Source organism: Macaca mulatta, chromosome 20 (genome assembly GCF_049350105.2).
Source record: "Macaca mulatta isolate MMU2019108-1 chromosome 20, T2T-MMU8v2.0, whole genome shotgun sequence".
Lineage (NCBI taxonomy): Eukaryota > Metazoa > Chordata > Mammalia > Primates > Cercopithecidae > Macaca > Macaca mulatta.
In genome coordinates, this window is record NC_133425.1 from 46,294,119 (window position 1) to 46,313,450 (window position 19,332).

Sequence of the window (19,332 nt, forward strand, 5' to 3'; positions counted from 1 at the left end):
TCAGAACCATGGGTTTTCCTTAAGTAGCAGGGAATAACCATGTTGATTACTAAGTCGTAGGCCAGAAGGAAAGAACTTGACTTGGGATTTCCTGAATTTATCACAGCGTACCTTCTTTCATAGACTAAAACTGTGTCTTAGGTTTAATGAACTGTGTGAAAACTCTGGCTGGTCCATTCCCCATAACTCAGCCCTTTGACCTCCTGACTGGACATTTCCCTGAAATATATTAGGTCCGGCCGGGCATGGTGGCTCACACCTGTAATCCCAGCACTTTGGAAGGCCAGAGGATCACCTGAGTCCAGGAGTTTAAGAACAGCCTGTGTAACATAGTGAGACCCTGCCTCTAAAAAGAAAAAAAAAAATTAGGTCCTTCATAATCATTTGTGGGATGAATGCTTTAATTAAAAATTTGAATATAGGGTGTTTTAAACAGAATTTCTTTCTTTCTTTTTTTCTTTGTTAAATGGCCACTGTGTTTATTTCCTGTCATTATCTCTGGATGTCTTTTTTTGCACAGACTGTCATAGACCAACATAATGTGTGCATACATTTACATGTGGTTCGATATACACATATGCACCTGCAATGCTTCTGTGTGAGTCAACATACATGTATGCACACACCTACATGTAGTTCAATACACATGTGCATGTGCAATGCACACACCTACATGTGGTTTAATGTACATGTGTGCATACACTCACGTGGATCAACACATGTGCACACACATGCGACTTACACATATGCACACTTACATGTGGTAGAACATACACACATGTAAATCCTTGCATATGGCTTAACATACATGGGCAATGTGCACATTTACACATAGTCCAGTGTATACATGTGCACATGCTTACATGTGATTTGACATATATGGGGTACTTCATTTGGTTCAGATATACCTGCAGGGTGGGGATTTTATTGCATCCCTGAGTGATTCCTGTCCCAGGCTTAGCAGTGAGTTCCTCTCACCCTAGCACCAGGGAGAAGGATTGGGAGCTATTTCTTTTCCTCACTTGAGCCAGGATCTGCGACTGTCCTAGTGAATGTTTGACACTGGCCAACACTCAGCATTACCAGGAGGTGGTGGACGATGTTCACTGGTCAGCATCACCATTCCGGGAAGAACCCTTCGACTGTGCACTGTTCTATGCATAGAGTTCATCAGGAAAGTCCAGTTCCAACGTTGCTGATGGGCCAATGAAGGGAGGCAGGGTTTTCTGGGCTGCGATGTGGAGGTCAGCCACACAGTGAGCCAGTGTCCCGTGTGTACATACAGCATGTGTACATGCATACAATGCAGTGGATGCTGATGAGGGTGTGCAGGCCACTATAGGATGGCTCTGGGAAGAAAAGAGCATCTCTCATGCACCTGTGCAGGTGCAACGTGTCCTCTGCTGGCTTGACGTGGGCACTCCCCAGTACCAGAGAAAGGCAGCAGCCTTGTGGCCCTGCAAGCCCTGGTTCAGGAGGAGGCTGGAAGTGTGCTCTCTCCGGCTGAGGATGGAGGTATCTCCCTAGGGGAAGCAGGGAGTGGTCAGTACCTTGGGGAGTGGGAGCTATTAACCCTTCAACCTGGCTTGCATTTCTTTCCAGGATGCCCTGTCCTTTTGTAAAGGAACTGGCAGATCTTCAGGCAGGGGGTAGCAGATTCTGTTAGACTACCACAGTGGCAGTAGCCAGGGTCGGAGCAGGAGGTCCTGTCCCTCAAACCCACTACAGATGCAAAGGTAGAAAGATCAAAGCATGTGCAGTTGAGGAGTGGGGCATGGTCATCCTAGAAGATAACTGAGTATAATAATAATTGTTGATGTCACCCCAGCCCTCACTATATATCCATTTCTGTTCTAGGTGCTTTTCATAGATAATTTCTAAACCTGCCAACGACTCTTTGAGTTGATATCTTTAATATCTGGGTACATTTCTCCATTAAGGTAACCAAGAAGTTAAATAAATCCATGCACATACAAATCCATGGCATGTATGTGCAGACTCCGTTTTGGAAGCCAGGGCTATATGACTCCAAAGCCCTTTTCTGTCCCCAGAAGACCACCACTTCCAGTCCTCCCCGTTCCTCCAGGACCTGCCACTCTGGTGTCCTGGTTCTTAAGGCTGGTGGAAAAGTAAGCTGGGTTCAGGGACCAGCCTGTCTTGCTCAGGACCTCCAAGGAGGCCGGAGTTCTTTCTCCCGTTTGGAGAGGAAGAGCCTAGCCTTTCTCAATCCTTTTTGATTTCTGGGAAAGAAGTCGGAAGGCGGCCTCGCCGCCTATCTCAGTGGCGTTCAAGGTTATCCAGACAGCGGTCCGCGGGCCTCATTTGCAAGGCGCTGCGCGGCGCATGCAGAAGCAGCCGCGGGCCGGCGGGGCGCGCAGATAAGGTCTGGGGGCGCGGGTTTCGGGCTGTACCTGTATTATCGCGGCTTCCTTAAGCTCGGATGAATATGTAAATCTCCCGCCACCGCTTCCTGGTGCCGCAGCCGCAGCCGTGGGGGCCGCCTCCGCTGTAGCAATTCCGAGGGTAAAATTGATTAATATTTGTTTTCAAAATGACACGCGGTGATGTATGGGCCCTTTTACAACTTAAATTAATACTTTAAAGAGATGAATGGTCTCTACCGAGGGTGTTAAAGTTCAAGCCCAGAGAATTTGCATATTTATATTACAGCCAACTGATAGTAATTGTGGGAACGGCCTGTAATGCTGTTCGTTTGTCATTTTCAGCGGGGTGTGCGTCTGCTGGGGACCTCATTAACTCAGGAGGCCTCAGACCCTCCGCCCTGCAGGACACGGGCTGGCGGCCCGGCGCCCAGGGCCTGTGGTCAGGGCACAGTCCTGCCTCGTGGGCTCCCGGAGGCTGAGTGCCTTCAGGCCTGGGCACCTGGCTTGGGAGGTGAAGACAGGTGCCTTGAGTCTGCAGACACCACCTCCTGCTCGTCGGTAAATCCCTTCTTAATGTAGCCAGAATCCCTTCTTACTATGTGAGATGCCAACCACCCTCTGAGCCACCTTCGAGTCACTTAAGTTACTTCCCTCTTAGCGAAGGTTCTCCCAGAAGCACATCTTCAGACAAGTTCCCCCCAAGTGCTTTCTCCCGGAGGCAGTCCCAGGAAGCAGTGCTAGAGGAGAGAAGGAGCACACACAGGGTACGTCATCAAGCAGGTGACAGCTATGGGCAGCTGGGGTGCAGTCCTGCTAGGGAGCCTGCGGGGGCACTGTGGGGCACACTTTGGGATTGTCCCACCTGGAGGTGGGGAAGTTGTGGTCTTCTCTTCAACTCCATTTGTCACTGGCTGAGGGCTGTTCCCTGGGGGTGTTAATTCCCAGCACCTCCTGCTGCCTGAGAACCTGCTGCAAAAGCCCAGGGGTGGAGAGTCCCGGGTGCTGCCACCAGGCAGATGGCCTGTGCGGGATGGCGGGTGGTGGGGAAGGCCAGCATCTCCTAACGGGCCTCTCCGTGTCCCCCATCCCCACTTGTCCTCCACGCAATAGCCAGGCTGATCCTTTAGAAACAGGAGTCAGGCCAGGTCACTCTTCTGCTCAAAACTCTTCCCTGGCTTCCTCTTTCTCTTTGGAGTAAAAACCAGATTCCTTGCCATGGCCGGCAAGGCGCTATGTGGTCTGGCCCCACCTTCCTCACCGACCTCGCCTCCCCCTCCATCCCTCTCTCTCCCTCCCCTGGGTCCACAGCAGCCTCTTTGCAGTTCCCTGAACACTCCAGCCATGCTGCTGCCTCAGAGCCTTTGCTTCCACTCTTCTCTTTCTCTGGAACCTGCCTCTGCCTCCCAGTCACTGGGCATGACTCAGTCCCTCACTTCTACTCAACGGTCACCTTCTCAGTGATACTTCCTCTAACCTCTGCAGTTATGATTTCACCCCCTCACCCCCTGGACCCCTGCCCCACACTGCATACATCTCCTCTGCCCTGCTCACTGTCGAACTGATGATATATTGATTTATCTTGTTTATTGTTTGTCTCTCCCTCTGGAATTTGAGCTCTGTGAGGGCAGGGACTTATATTTTCACTGCTATGTCCCCAGCACTGAGCACAGTCTCTGGAGTGTCATAGACACGCAGTAAATCTGTGTTGAATGAATAAATGAATGAATGAAAGTGGGCCCAGTAGTGACTGTGTGGTAGCTCCCACTGCCTGGGTGTGATGGCCAGGGTCAGGCCAGGTGAGGAGACCCAGCAGACAGGACTGGCTTCGTGTGAGTGTGACCCATGCAGGCACCATGCTTAGTTTAATGCCCTTAGTTTAATGTAACTGTCTAGAAAGTTTTTAGAGACTGTATTTTTAGAGCAGTTTTAGGTCTCAACAAAACAGAGCAGAAGGTACAGAGATTTCCCTTATACACCCCACCCTACGCCACCCTAGACATGCACTGCCTCTCCCATTAGCATCCCCATCAGAGGAGTCCATTTGTGTCAGTGAACCTACAATGATACATCATTATCACCGGACTCCGTAGTTTACATGAGGTTCACTTTGGGTGTTATACATTCTATGAGTTTGGACAAATATATAATGACAATCATTCATCATTATAACATACAGAGGAGTTTCACTGCCCCAAAAATCCTCCGTGCTCTGAGTATTCATCCATCCTTACCCCAACTCCTGACAATCACTGACCTCTTTACTGTCTCCACAGTTTTGCCTTTTCCAGTGTGTCGCAGAGGTGAAATCATACCATATGGAGCCTGTTCAGACTGGCTTCTTTCAGTTAGTCACATGCATTTACGGTTTTTCCATGTTGTTTCATGGCTTGGGAAGTCATTTCTTTTCAGTGCTGAGTAATATTCTGTTGTCTGGATGTACCATAGTTTATTTATCCATTTGCTACTGACGGACACCTGGATTGCTTCCAAATTTTGGCAATTATGAATAAAGCTGGTATAAACATCTGTGTGCAGGTTTTGGACAGACATAGTTTTTCAACTTTTTTTTGGTAAATACCAAGTAGTACTATGGATTGCTGTATGGTAATGGTATGCTTAGTTTTCTAAGAAACTGCCAGACTGTCTCCCACAGTGTCTGGACATTTTGCATTCCCAACAGCAGTGAAGGAGGGTCCCTATTGACTCCATCCTCGCCAGTATTTGGAGCTATCACTGTTCTGGATTTTGGCCATTCTAACAGGCACATAGTGGTATCTCGTATTTTAATTTGCATTTCCCTGATGATATATGCTGCGGAGCATCTTTTCATATGCTAGTTGTCATCTGTGTATCTTCTTTGACGAGGTGTCTGTTAGAGTCTTTGGCTAATTTTTTAATTGAATTGTTCATTTCTTATTTTTGAGTTTTAAGAGTCCTTTGCATATTTTGGATACTAGTCTTTTATCAGACATGTCTTTTTCATTTTCTCCCAGTGGCTTGCCTTCTTATATTCTTGATGGTTGTCTTGACATTTTTAACAATTTTAGAATAAAGGACTTTGCATTTTCATTTTGCACTGGGCCTCACAAATTATTAGCCAGTCTGGCATGCAGGGTTACTAGAGGTTAATTCATTCTACAACTGTGCTAAGCACTGGGTCTGGGAGGAAACTTTGCAAGGAGTTTCTAGCTAGTGCTGACATTAATGAGAGTAGTTTCCCTCTTAGAGGTATTTGTGGGGACAGAAGAGCCCATTTGTTATCTAATGTGTTCATATTCAAATTTTGTCAATTATTTCAGTAAAGACCTCTAAGGCATTTTCCTCCCAAATATAGATATATATTTGAGACAGGGTCCGACTCTCTTGCCCAGGCTGGAGTGCAGTGGTGTGATCATAGCTCACTGCAGCCTTGAACTTTTGGGCTCAAGTGATCCTCCTGCCTTAGTTTCCTGAGTAGCTGGCGGGTGCCACCACACCCCACTAATTAACTTGTTTTTTTTTTTTTTTTGTAGAGACAGGGTCTTGCTATCTTGCCCAGGCTGGATCCACCCTCACCCCAGATATAACATGCAGCTGAGAGCCAAGAGTGGCATTCACACCCCTTTCACCTGGAACAGTGCCTGAGCCCCCAGGTCCTGCCCTCCCCCTTGTCATTCATAACATTGGAATTGCTAGTGGTTCAGGGCAGTGGCTTTGGAGGATGTTCCTCCGCCTGGATCTGTCTGATAGTTTCCTTGTGATTATATTCAGGGAATGCACTTTTGGCAGAATGCTGGACGCATCTTAGGTGAGAGCATCCTTTAAGATGGCTGAGTGTGTGTCCTGACCGTGGTGAGGCTTTGTGACCTCTGGCTCCAATATGCCTCTCCGGATCACCTTCCTGCCCTGAGGCCAAGAGGTCGTCTTCTCCTGAGTCCATCTGATAGAGTGACATGGGTCTGGAGCTTGAGTCCCAGGTTCAAATTCCAGCTGTGACACGTCCCTGTGACCTTGGGTACATTACTTAATGTTGAGTACATTGGACCTCCCTTTGCTTAACTGTGTGATGGGGATATAGTCCCTGCCTCCTATGATTGTTATCTGCATGAAATCAACTGATTTATGTAACATATTTGGGTGGTACCTGAAGTAGCAAATGTAGATGATAGTAATTAATGCAATTTACTAAATATTTCTTGTTCCCTGACTTGCACAAATGCGGTAGAATTGCACTTTCTACTCCCCTTGAAGCTAGGGGAATGGTACTAGCCCTGGCCAATGAATTATTTGCAGAAATTATGGATGTCACTTCCTAGACCTGATTATTTAACTGCAGTTATAAGATACCCTCTGAGTTCTCTTTCTTTGTGGCACAGTGACCATCAGCTTTTGAGACGGTGGCTGCTTCACTTGCCCTGGTCTTTGAGTAACTATAACAGGCAGCATTTCCTCCCTCCCTTCCTCCAATGCCAACCTGCAATGAACAAGTAGCATGAGCAAGAAATAAAACTTGGCTGTTTTAAGTCACGAAAATTGTGGGCTTGTTACTGCATCATAACCTGTTTTATCCTGCCTCATACAGCACTGCAAGAGTGTTGGACATTGTTACCATCACTGTCATTCTTAACATTATCCTTCCTATTTTCTATGACCATCTTGCTCAAAGCCTTTCTACCACGTTGTGATGATCTGTTCAGGTTCTACCTCCTCTTCCCATCCCTTACTGTGAGTTCCTTAAGCACAGGATCCATGTCCTTTTCTCTCTCTCTCTCCTTTTAAATTAGAGACAGGGTATTTCTCTGTCACCCAGGCTGGAGTGCAGTGGTGTGATTGCTCATTGAAACCTTGAACTCCTGGGCTTAAGTGATCCTTCCACCTCAGCCTTCTGAGTAGCTGGGTCTATAGTAGGTGTGTGCCACGACGCCTGGCTGTTTTTTCTTTCTTTTTTTTTTTTTTTTTCAGAGACAGGATCTCACTCTGCTTCCCAGGCTGGTCTTGAACTCCTGGGCTCAAGCAATCCTTCTGCCTTGGCCTTCCATAGTGTTGGGATACAGGCGTGAGCCACTGTGCTCAGCCTCTTTTTGTCTCTGGAATCCTAAAATCCCAGAATAGGGCCAGTCACAGACTTGATGGTCCGTGCTCAGTAAGTGATTGTTTAAATGTCACTGGAGAAATCTGAGTTATAACTATCGTTAAATGGCTTGGCTTTGATTTCAGCATTTTTAATTGTGCAAACAATATTGTAGCAACAGCCATAAAAATAAAAGGCAAAAAAAAAGTCGTTTGCAATTTTTCTAAAATTAAGGCCTTGTCCCATGCTTTTGTGTCTGTCTTCCAGAATGTATGGTTTTGCAGTTGCGTTTTCAGCCAGACAGCACTTTGTATCCTGTTTTTTTCTCCACTTCAAATACTGCCAGGGCCAGGCATGATGGCTCATGCCTATAATCCCAGCACTTTGGGAGGCTGAGTTGGGGGGATCACTCGAGCCTAGGAGTTTGAGACCAGTCTGGGCAACATAATAAGACCCCATCTCTAAAAATAATACTTTCAAGAGGACACATTTCTATCTAATACGTAAGACCTTTATTTTAGAGGCTGCATATATTCTGTGGGGTAGATGCAACCCTCATGGCTTAGAGGGGCTCTGAGTTTTTGAACATTTGAATGTTTTCCAATTCTTTGCTGCTTCAGCCAACACTGCTGTGAATATCTGTTCATCAGGTGTTTTCACTGACCCCATACCTCTTCAGGAAGGATGGATCTGAAGACACTCTCAGACCCCCCACTTTGAATACAACATTCTAGTGTATCATGTCTTCTTCCCCCATCTCCCATGCACAAGGAGAAAAATATTAGGGGGTTGTCTAAGTACCTACTCCCATCACTAAAAGATTTAATTGTGTTATTAAAATAAGTTCTGTCACTTTTAAACTTTGCCTAAAGTTTTCCTTCTTATTTGATGAGTCATCTGCTCATCTTTGGAGCCCTTTCTGAAACAGTCTCATGATTTGCTTTTCCTGGTTTCCATTTCAAGCGATGTGGACATAACATTGCTCAAGCCCAGGTTAACATAGGTTGTAGTTTTTAATTTATCCCATTGTTTACTTTCTTAAACTGCTTCTCTTTGTATTCTTTCTTGTATTCTCTTTGTTCCTACCATCAGCATTAGCAGTTGGCATTTTTTCTTGGGACGTTTTGTCATGGAGAAACGAGCTTTCAACTTTTCACGAGAATGGTCCTGTACGGATAAATGAGTATTGAACAACTAAGACAGGTGTGGTCCTGGGGTTGCTGGGAAGTCCACTCTGCTCCCTCCTAACTGGGTGGCACAGGAGGCCTCTTTGTACCTCAGTCAAATGGCAAATCAGCCACTTTATTGATTGCTCCAGTAGGAGGTGGTGTGCGGTGCCTCCCCGAAAGTTCAGAGCAGAGCATGTACGTGGGAGGAAAGGTCAAGGCTCCGGTCCATGGCCCCTGTGCAACTGTGAGTGCTGTAAGCTTAGGGCCCACATCTGTACTGCTGTTTGTTGCCAGGACCCAGCTCAGGGCCTGGCTTAGAGCAGATAGATGCCCAGTGATTGCTGAGTGAATCACTGATTGATAGGAGAAGGCTTCCAGAAAGAGCGGGCATCTGTACTGGGTCTTGTCAGGTAGAGTCTGTGGAAGGGAGTGGGGAGGGAGGATGAAGAGAGAAAGGGATTTCAGCAGGACCTTATTCAGCCCATAGCACAGACTGTGTGTGTGTGTGTGTGTGTGTGTGTGCACGTGTGTGTGTGGCTTGGCTTCAGTTCCACTTGGGGTTGGGTACAGAAGTCATTCACTAATTCATTCAACAAATGTATTTAACCCAACAAATGTTGGGAAAACCAACGTTGTCTCCTCTCAGTTCTCACCATGTGCCATGTACTGTGCCAGGGCACAGTTGTCACAGGGCCTTCCTTGACACTGAGAACGGTCAGGCATTGCCAGATCCAAGGTCATGAATATTTACTCCTATGTTTCTTCTTAGAGTTTTATAGTTTTAGTTCTTACATTGAGGTCTTTGATCTATCTTAATTTTTTTTTTTTTTTTTGGAGATGGAGTCTCGCTCCGTTGCCCAGGCTGGAATGAAGTGGCACTATCTCAGCTCACTGCAACCTCCACCTCCTGGGTTCCAGTGATTTTCCTGCTTCAGCCTCCCTGGTAGCTGGGATTACAGGTGCCCACCACCATGCCCGGCTAATTTTTTTGTATTTTTAGTGGAGATGGAGTTTAACTATGTCAGCCAGGCTGATCTCAAACTCCTGACCTCGGGAGGTGATCTGCCCACCTCGGCCTCCCAAAGTGCTGGGGTTACAGGTGTGAGCCACCGCACCAGACCTAAATTTTTATATAAAGTGTGAGGTAAGTGTCCAACTTCCCTCTTTTTTAGGTGGCTATCCAGTTGTCCCAGTACCATTCGTTGAAAAGACTGTTCTTTCCCCATTGGATGGTATTGGCACCCTCATTAAAAATCAGTTGACCATAGATGTATAAGTTTACTTATAGATTCTCAATTCTCTTCCGTTGGTCTGTATGTCTGTTCTTATACCAGGAGTCCACTGTCTCGATTACTGTTGCTTGTAATAAGTTTTGAAGTCAGGAAGCGTGAGTCTACCTTCTTTCTTCTTTTTTCAAGATTGTTTCAGCTGTCTGTGGTCCTTTGAAATTCTATATGAAGTTTAGAATCCCCTTGTCAATTTCTGTAAAGAAGCTATCCGGGATTCTGAAGGGGCTTGTGTTGAATCTGTCCATCAGTTTGGGGAGTATCATCATCTAAGTAATGTTAAGTCTTCTGATCATGACCATGGGATGTTTTCCCAATTATTTAGATCTTCTTTAATTTCTTTCAACAATGTTTTGTAGTTTTCAGGTACAAATCTTGTACTTCTTTTATTACATTCATTCCTAAGCATTTTATTCTTTTTGGTGCTGTTGTTAATACAATTGTTTTTAAAATGTCATTTATTAACTTGTTCTTTACAAGCGCAATACAAATTGATTTTTATGTATTGATCTTATGTCCTGCAACTTGCTGAATTCATTTATTCATTTTAATAGCTTTTTAGTGAATTCCTTAGGATTTTGTGTATACAAGATCATGTCATCTGTGCATAGAGATAGCTTTACTTTTTCATTTCCATTCTGAATGTTTTCTATTTCTTTTACGTCTAATGCCCTGGCTAAAAACTCCAGTACAATGTTGAATAGAAGTACTGAAAGCAGAAATCCTTGTCTGGGTCCTGATCTTAGGGGAAAGCATACTGTCTTTCACCATTAAGTATGACATTAACTGTGGATTTTTGGGTAGATACCCTGTAACAGGTTGAGGGAGTTTCCTTCCATTCCTAGTCTCTTGAGTGTTTTTCTATCATGAAAGAGTGCTGGATTTTGTTAAAAGCCTTTACTGTGTCATTCGAGAGGATCTTGCAATTTTTGTTTTTCTATTATATGATGTATTATGTTAATTGATTTTCAGATGCTGAAAATCAACTTAGCATTCCTGAATAAATCCCACTTGATCATGGTATATAATTTTTCTTATATGTTGTGTATTTGGTTTGCTAATATTTTTGTTGAAGATTTTTACATGCATATTTGTAAGAGATATTGATCTGTAGTTTTTTGTTTGTTTGTTTGTTTATTCTTGTGATGTTCCCTCTGCCTATAATCTTCCTAGATTCCCCGCCAAGAGTTCAGATGAGCCATCTAGGTTCCCATGTGCTACAATAGCCTAGGCCAAATTACCAGCTGCCCCCACTGGGAAGAGCACCAAAGCATCTTTGCAAACATCTACCCAAGTGTCTGGGGAGGCAGGACTGACTGGCATTGGCTGACTGTTGGGTGTTTTTACATGTATTATCTCATTTGACCCTCTCAGCAACTTGTGAATGTAGTCATGTATGTTCATGGTACAGGTGGGGAAGCTGTACATGGTAGATCCATGGACTGCCCCGAGAACAAATGCTTTTGATGATCTCTCACTATACAACAGATCTGTAGTCAGTTTTATTTCAGTTCATTGTTATTTCAGAGAATAACGTAACAAACATCCCTACTTGCACCATTCAGCCACTAACATTTCTCATATTTGCTTGCAGTATTTTTTCCTTCAATGATATAAAGTATTATAAATAAAGCTAAAGGTCATTTAACTACTCGCCTGCTCCAATTCTCTACAGACCATGATTCTTCCATTTTGGTGGTTATCCTTCTAGATAGACCATTTTTATACTTTTATATATGTAAATATGTATTTAAAACAGCAGACACTGTTTTTTGCATTTATGTTGTTCATAATTTTTGTTTCATGCACACAAATATTTACATATCTTTATGAATTTGGAGTTTTTAGGTTGTTGTTTCTTTTACAAAAATGGATCATTTTGTACATACTTTTCTGCTTTTTGCTTTTCCTACTCATCAGTGTCTTGAGGAAATTCTCTTCTGTTTGGCATAGCTCTAATACGTTCTTTTTAGTGTCTGTATAACATTAATATTATGCATCCATTTGCCTTTTGATAGGCATCTCCTAGTCTGGTGAACAACTGTATGACAAGCACATGTCTATTCCCAGGTACCAGGGTTTTAATTTTTATAAGATACATTTCCAGGAGAGAGAGTTTCAAGTCAAAGGATATATGTATTTTTACATTCTAATGGCTGTTGCTGGAATGCATTCCAAAAAGCCTAAAATACTTCCCATTTACCCTGGTTTTGAACAAGGGTACTCATTTTCCCACATCTCCTTGGCAGTAGATATTACTTAATATTTTTGCCAGTCTGGCAGATGAAAAATGATCTCTCACTGTTATTTCAATTTGTAAGCCCTGTATTTGAACATCTTTTCATGTGCTTTTTGACCTTTTGAATTTGGTTTTCTGTGATTTGCTAATTCATGACCTTATCTCAATTTAAAATTAAAAAATAATTTCTCTATTGGTAACAGTTCATTAATACATTATAAATATTAACCTTTTTTCTTTGTATTGCACACATTTTCTTGGCTCTTTTATGGTCTAAATTGACTGTGTGATCTGGATGCTGTATAAAAGTTTTAATTTTTATATTATAAAATTTTTTGATCATAGAAAAATTATTTTTCTTCTGAGCTTTGGGGTTTTTCTAAGAAAACCACCTATATTTATTCTCGGAATTGTTGAAAGACCAAAGGAGTAGTATACTGCTGGCTCTGTTATGTAAAACTGTAGTGATTCATTTTGGTGTGTAAGGGCCAATTCAATGACGATGATGATGGTGATTCACTCAGTAAATATTTATTCATGCTTTACTATTAATGAGGTTCCTTATATAAGCACAATATATGTATTATTTCATTGATTTCTCATAACATTCTGTGAGGTGGATGCCATTATTACTTATTTCCAATTTATAAGTAGGAAAACTGAGGCCTTTTGAATCCTCACTCCCTCTCTCTACAACCCATACTCATAACCACTGGGTGTTTAGTTAAAGAGGAGGGTGGGGGTCTGCACAGCCTCAGAAACAGGCTTTGACAGAAAAAAAAAAAAAAACAGGCTGTTGATGGAAACAGAAACTCAAAGGGTGGTCGGTATGGGCTCATTAGAAAGGGCTGCACTTCCAGGGGATGAAAGCTCTACCAGGATGGGGATCCTGCTAATCCCAGATTGACATCTACCCCATGTTATGTATAGCTCCTGGTTTTATGGGCCCAGAGGCAGGGCTGGTGATTAGGGGCGCTCCATGTGCCATATTGTCAGCTTGATCAATGTCAGTGTCTTGGATGGCTGGCAACCCATGCTCTACCTACTTGCCATGGTTAACTTTATGTGTCAACTTGACTGGGCTATGGGGTGCCTAGATATTCAGTCAAACGTTATTCTGGATACTTCTGTGAGGGTGTTTCTTGATGAGATTAACATTTAAATTGGTAGACTGAGTACAGTCAACTGGCCTCTATAAATGTAGATGGGCCTCATCCAGTCAGTTGAAGACTGGAATGGAAATAAAGGCTGATCCTCTGCCACGTAAGAAAGAATTGTCCAGCAGATTACCTAAGGACTTCATCTGCACAATTGGCCGCACCTGCTTGCCCACACTGCAGATTTGGAGTTGCCCATTTCCATAATTGTATGAGACAATTCCTTATAATAAATTACTTTATCTATCTACACACACATACACACACACACACAATTGCTTCTTTCTCAGGAGAGCCCTAATACACTGCTGAACTGAAGATATTTGCTATGCTCCTCAGGTGGTGTGCATGGAACAGGCTCTAGTTCTAATGGGAAGGACATCTGTAAAGTGTCTTTTCTGCTAGGTAGGGGCCACTAGTTTACAAAGGCAAAGACTTTCTTTGGGCAGCAGCATGAGAGATTTGGACTAGACACTGTGAAGAACTTTCAGGAAGTAAAAAGTACTATGGCACAGTCAAAGGGAAGAGTAAAAGGAATTCTGTTTGTTTGTGGTTGAGGGCATTGGGGCAAGAGGACAGAAGGATGAGTGATATGATCTTTTTAGAGCTTTTCTGGGTTTTTGGGAATGATCCAGAAGGCAGCAATTGTCGCCCCTCATAATGTGACCACTAATAATGTGACCACCTAGAAAGGGTCATGTTTTCATTCCCCATACTTAAGAATGAACACTCCTGCTAAATTGCAGAGACGCTGAGAGGTTCCCAGGGTCATGATCAGATGGGATTACCAGGCTTGGGCTGGGTCTCCCGGGATGCGGACAGTGAGATGGACAGCTCCAGCCTCAACCCTCTGGTGGGCTTTTCTGTACAGCGTGCACATTCTCAGGACAGAAAAAAAGGAAGGGAAGGGATTTTTATATTTTTCATGTGAGAACTCCACTCCAGGCCTGGGTAGGTGCTTTTCTTACAGTGAGAATGTTTTTTTTATTTTAATTTAATTAATTAATTTATTTTTGAGATGGAGTCTTGCTCTGTTGCCAGGCTGGAGTGCAATGGCGTGGTCTCAGCTCACTGCAACCTCCACCTCCTGGGTTCAAGCGATTCTCCTGCCTCAGCCTCCCAAGTAGCTGGGACTACAAGCCCGCACCACCACACCCGGCTAATTTTTGTATTTTTAGTAGAGATGGGGTTTTGCTACGTTGGCCAGGCTGGTCTTGAACTCCCGACCTTGTGATCCACCTGCCTTGACCTCCCAAAGTGCTGGGATTACAGGAGTGAGCCACCATGCTTGGCCTACAGTGAGAATGTTAATCCTCATATTATCTCTTTGAGGTGGGTGTTGCTGTCACCATTGAAAAATACACATTGGTTTATACGATTATTGCAAATTTAATGCTTGTTTCTTGTAAGATGGTTAGAGAGCGCCTAGGTATATAAAGTAAAAAGTAGAATCTCTGCCTCCTGTTCCATGCCCCTACCCCTTATAGTGACTATCTTGAGTAATGTTGAAGGCATCCTTTTCAACTTTCTACAATACAGATACAAACAATATGTGCACATAAGGGTTTTAAAAAATAGTGTGGGAGAATAGACATAACATACAATTTACTATTTTTACCATTACTGCCATCCTTCTCCAGAATGTTTTCATCTTTCCCAACTGAAACTCTGTTTCCATTAAATAATAACTCCCCATTCTCCTCTCTCCCAGCCCCGGCAACAACCATCTACTTTCTATATCTATAAATTTGATTACTCTCAGTACCTCCTGTAAGTGGAATCATATAATATTTGTCCTTTTGTGTCTAGCTTATTAACTTGGCATAATGTTTTCGAGATTCATCCATGTTATTGCATGTATCAGAATTTTATTCATTTACAGGGCTGAATAATATTCCATTGTCTGGATATACCACATTTTAAAAAACCCATTCATTCATCAATGGACATTTGAGTTGTTTCCACCTTTTGGCTACTGTAACAATGCTGCTGTGAACATGGGGGTATTAGATATCTGTTTGAGTTCCTGCTTTCAATTCTTTTGGGTATATGCCCAGAAGTGGAATGAATAAATCCACATAATTCTATGTTTTATATCTTTGGAACCTGTGTACCATGTTCCACAGTAGTCAAACCATTTCTCATTGTCACTAGCAAGGTGCAAAGGTTCTAATTTCTCCAATGCTTCTTATTTTCTACTTTTTTGATAATAGCTATCCTAATGGGTGTGAAGTGGTTTCTCATTGTGGCAACGAAGGCTTTTCATTTCACAAAATGGAATCGTATGATGTACGTTGGTCATCAACCCTTCACTTAAAAAGTCCAGCCTGGTGCTTTTTTTTTTTTTTTTTTTGAGACAGAGTCTCGCTCTGTCACCCAGGCTGGAGTGCAGTGGCCGGATCTCGGCTCACTGCAAGTTCCGCCGCCTGGGTTCACGCCATTCTCCTGCCTCAGCCTCCCGGGTAGCTGGGACTACAGGCACCCACCACCTCACCCGGCTAGGTTTTTTGTATTTTTTTTTTAGTAGAGATGGGGTTTCACCGTGTTAGCCAGGATGATCTCAATCTCCTGACCTCGTGATCCGCCCGTCTCGGCCTCCCAAAGTGCTGGGATTACAGGCTTGAGCCACCGCGCCCGGCCGCCTGGTGCCTTTTTATAGCAGCACATACAAGTTGCCTCTTTTATGGTCCATATTCTTACTTTACAGATGAGGAAACTGTGGCTTGGTGATTTCAGAAGACACAGCAGTTCCTTCTGGGAAAGGGGCTGGAAGCCCCCCCATTCAGCTACTAGAGCTGCGTAATACCTGAATTGGTGGCAGAAAACAGCCATTTGTTCACCACCTCTGCAGGTCAGGAGTGGGAAGAGAGCTTGTCTCTATTCCCTGATGTCAAGGGCCTCAGAAGGAAACCTTGATGGCTGCTGTATTTTTGACTGCTGCTGTGACAGATTACCACAAACGTGGAGACTTGTGTCCTGTGGGCTTGCGTGGGTATCTGCTTAGAGTCTCACGAGGCTAAACTCAGAGCATGGCAGGGGAGAGTGCATTTTCTTGTTCATTCAGGCTGTCGGGAAACTTAATTTCCTTGCAATTGCTGGGCTGTTTCCTTGCTGGCAGTACTCCAATGAAGAGGCAGCCTGCATCCCTTGGCTTGGAGCCCCATTCCTCTGTTTTCAAAGGTAGCCACAGCAGGTCAAGCCTCTCTTCCTTTTAAGTCTCTTCTGCCCTTCCTGATTACATCTCTCTGCCACTCCAATTCTGCTTGCCAGCTGTCTGGCAGATGAGGAAAGGTTCTTTGCTTTTATAAGGGCTCATGTGCTTAGATCGGGCCCACCTGTGTAATCCAGGCTGCCCTCCCCACCTCAAGGTCCACACCCTAAATTCCGTCTGCCAGTTCTGCTTGCCATGTGATGAGGCAGATTCACAGGTTCCAGGAATTAGGGCATGGTGATCTTTGTGAAATGGGCGGGGGCATTATTCTGCTGGGTGCTGGACTCATTTGAAGGCTCATTCATACACGTGGCTGTGGTTAATCTTGGCTGTTGGCTGAAACCTTGGCTGGGACAGCCAGCTGGAACTCCCCATATGGTCTGTCCATGTGACTGGGCTTTCTTACAATGTGGAGCCTGGGTTCCAAGGGTAAGAAGAAGGAGAGAAAAAGTGAGGGAAAGAGAAAGAGAAAGAGAGAGAGAGAGAGAGAGAGAGAGAGAGAGAGAGAGAGAGAGAGACAGAGAGAAGCTCTATGTCCTAGCCTTAGAAGTCACATAGCATGACTTCTTTCTTAGTGAGTTTTAAGGAAATAGAAATAGACTGTATATCCTTCAATTCTTTTTCCTTTTTTATGTTTTTGTAGAGATGGGATCTTCCCATGTTGCTCAGGCTGGTCTCGAACTCCTGGGCTCAAGCAATTCTCTCGCCTCAGCCTCTCAAAGTGCTGGGAACAGGACCTTTCCAATCCTTGATGGGATGTGATGATGTTCTCTTCAAGAGCACATGGGACTGAAAATATTTTGGAAAATACAGCTTGCCATATCCTCCTAGATAGCACTAATGACAACAACACAACATTCACTGAGTTCTTACCAAGTCCCAGTCTCTGTTCTAAACATTTTACCTGTGTTCTCTAATTGTAACCCTCACTGCCACCTTGCAATGTAAATACTCGCCTTGTTCACCTATGCAGATGTGGGAACTGAAGCACAAAAGGGGAGCCCTAGCAGACTTGGTTGATGGCTGGGTGTCGGGGAACAGATTCCTGAAGAAGTAGAGCTGGGGGAAGCGAGGCTGGGGAACGTGAGGGAGAGGAAGCATGCAGGGAGGAGTCTGGGGTAAGAGTGGTGGGCAAGCCTAGGCAGCTCCACACTGGAGCCAGGCTTTGAAGGACAGATCAGACTTGGGGCAGTGGTGGTAGGAAGGGTGTTCTGTGTGTAGGGCCTGGACTGAATCAAAGTATGCATCGGGGGGAGTGGGCACATTGGCTGAGTATAGAGGAAGTGGTGGGGTATTAAGGAGAAGCAGTGGAGGCCGGGAATGTCGGCTGGGATGTGCAGATGTTCTGCTGGGGGCCCGGGAGCCAGAGCAGGTGTCAGAGCAGCGCTGATGACAAGAAGGGCTTTTCTGTTCTGGAAGGGCAGTCTTGGGGTCAGGGACAGCAACTGAAGTTGGGGTCATGTTTGGTATGAGGCCCTATCTTTATCTCCAAGCAATGCCCGCTCCCCATTCTCTTCCGTCCTGGAGGGAAGAAAGTTTTGTGCATCCCCTAAAGTCTCCACACAATGTGCTGAAGGCCAGCTGGGCGGGGGGGGGGGGGGGTCCGGGGGAATGCACCGTGAGCTGGGCTGCCGAAGCCTCGGGCTGCCTCCCTCTCCTGCCCAGCTGGCAGACTCGCTTCATCGTGCTCTGGCGGTGGTGGCAGGGCTGCCTGCGTCCCCCAGGTTCTGCAGGGCTGTCTCTCCTCTTTGCATGCCTCTCTCTGCCTCTGTGTCTCTGTTTTCCTCTGCAGTTCTCATCCCCTCCTCCCACGTGCAGTAATGTGTCTCTGTCCCAAGTCTGAGCCCCCTTTAAAGATGAAGAGATGGAGGCCCAGAGAATCTTGGTCCCAGGCCTCTTCAGGAAAGCTGACTTCAGGGCTTTGGGGCAGTCAGTGTGCTGAATTCCCTGTAGAACCTTCTGTGCTAGACCGAAAGCCATTCAACACAGCTCATGGTACTTGCCGGGATAGCTCTGAACTCAGAGGGGCATCAGAGGCACCCCCACCCCTGAGGAGCATGGTCGAGCACTAGTAAAGGTTCAGGCTCTGCATCCACATGCCTAGGTGCCAGAGCTCTGCCACTCACTAGCTGTATGACCTTGTGCCAGTCACTTGATTTCTCTGTGCCTCAGTTTCCTTATCTGTAAAATGGGGGTTACAATAGTATCGACCTCATGGAATTATGTGAGGATGAAAAGGCTTGATGCATATAAAGTGCTTTGGAGAGTTCCTGGCCCCTGGTAAGAACTACAAAAATATTTCTAGGCAGGTAAATGTAAACATATTTTTAAAAATATACTATAAAGCCTAGTAGTTTAGAGCATAGGCTCTTCAGTTTGATGCATTCAGCACTTCCTGTGAGATCCCAGGCAGGTTATTTAGCCTCTCTTAACATCTCTGAGCCTCCATTTCCTTGTCTGCAAAATGGGAATTAAACAGTTGGAATAAGGATCGAATGAGATCATGCAACTGAAGTGCCTAGCAGACAATGAGCGCTCAGTGAACAGGTTCATCAGGTCCTCCTCCCACACCAGGCCAAGGGCAGGAAGAGCTGCCGCTTTGGCCAGTAGAGGATGGGTGGAGGTGGGTGGTATCTAATTGGAGCATCGGGGCAGGCCTGGTGGGAGCCTGACCCTTCCTCATCTACCTCGTCAAGATGGGCGACAGGTGCTGGGGACCTGAGAACCAGGGCTTTCCATACTGACCTGGTCAACAGAGCTCCACTGGCCTTCCTCTGGGACATCTGAGCCAGGAGCCGGAACCCGGGAGCTGGCTGGGGCATGACTCCGACCTCTG

At 45.0% G+C, this 19,332-nt stretch overlaps 1 long non-coding RNA gene across 1 annotated transcript in view; it reads right to left on the reverse strand.

Moving 5' to 3' along the window:
* Positions 1-383: 383 nt before the first annotated feature.
* Positions 384-19,332, reverse strand: part of LOC106995011 (uncharacterized) — a 38,448-nt gene continuing 19,499 nt past the window's right edge. The window contains exons 2-3 of the long non-coding RNA XR_001441728.3: positions 2,412-3,121; positions 384-1,523 (exon numbers count right to left, since the gene is read on the reverse strand). This is a non-coding gene — a long non-coding RNA (uncharacterized LOC106995011). The remainder of the gene's footprint in view (positions 1,524-2,411; positions 3,122-19,332) is intronic.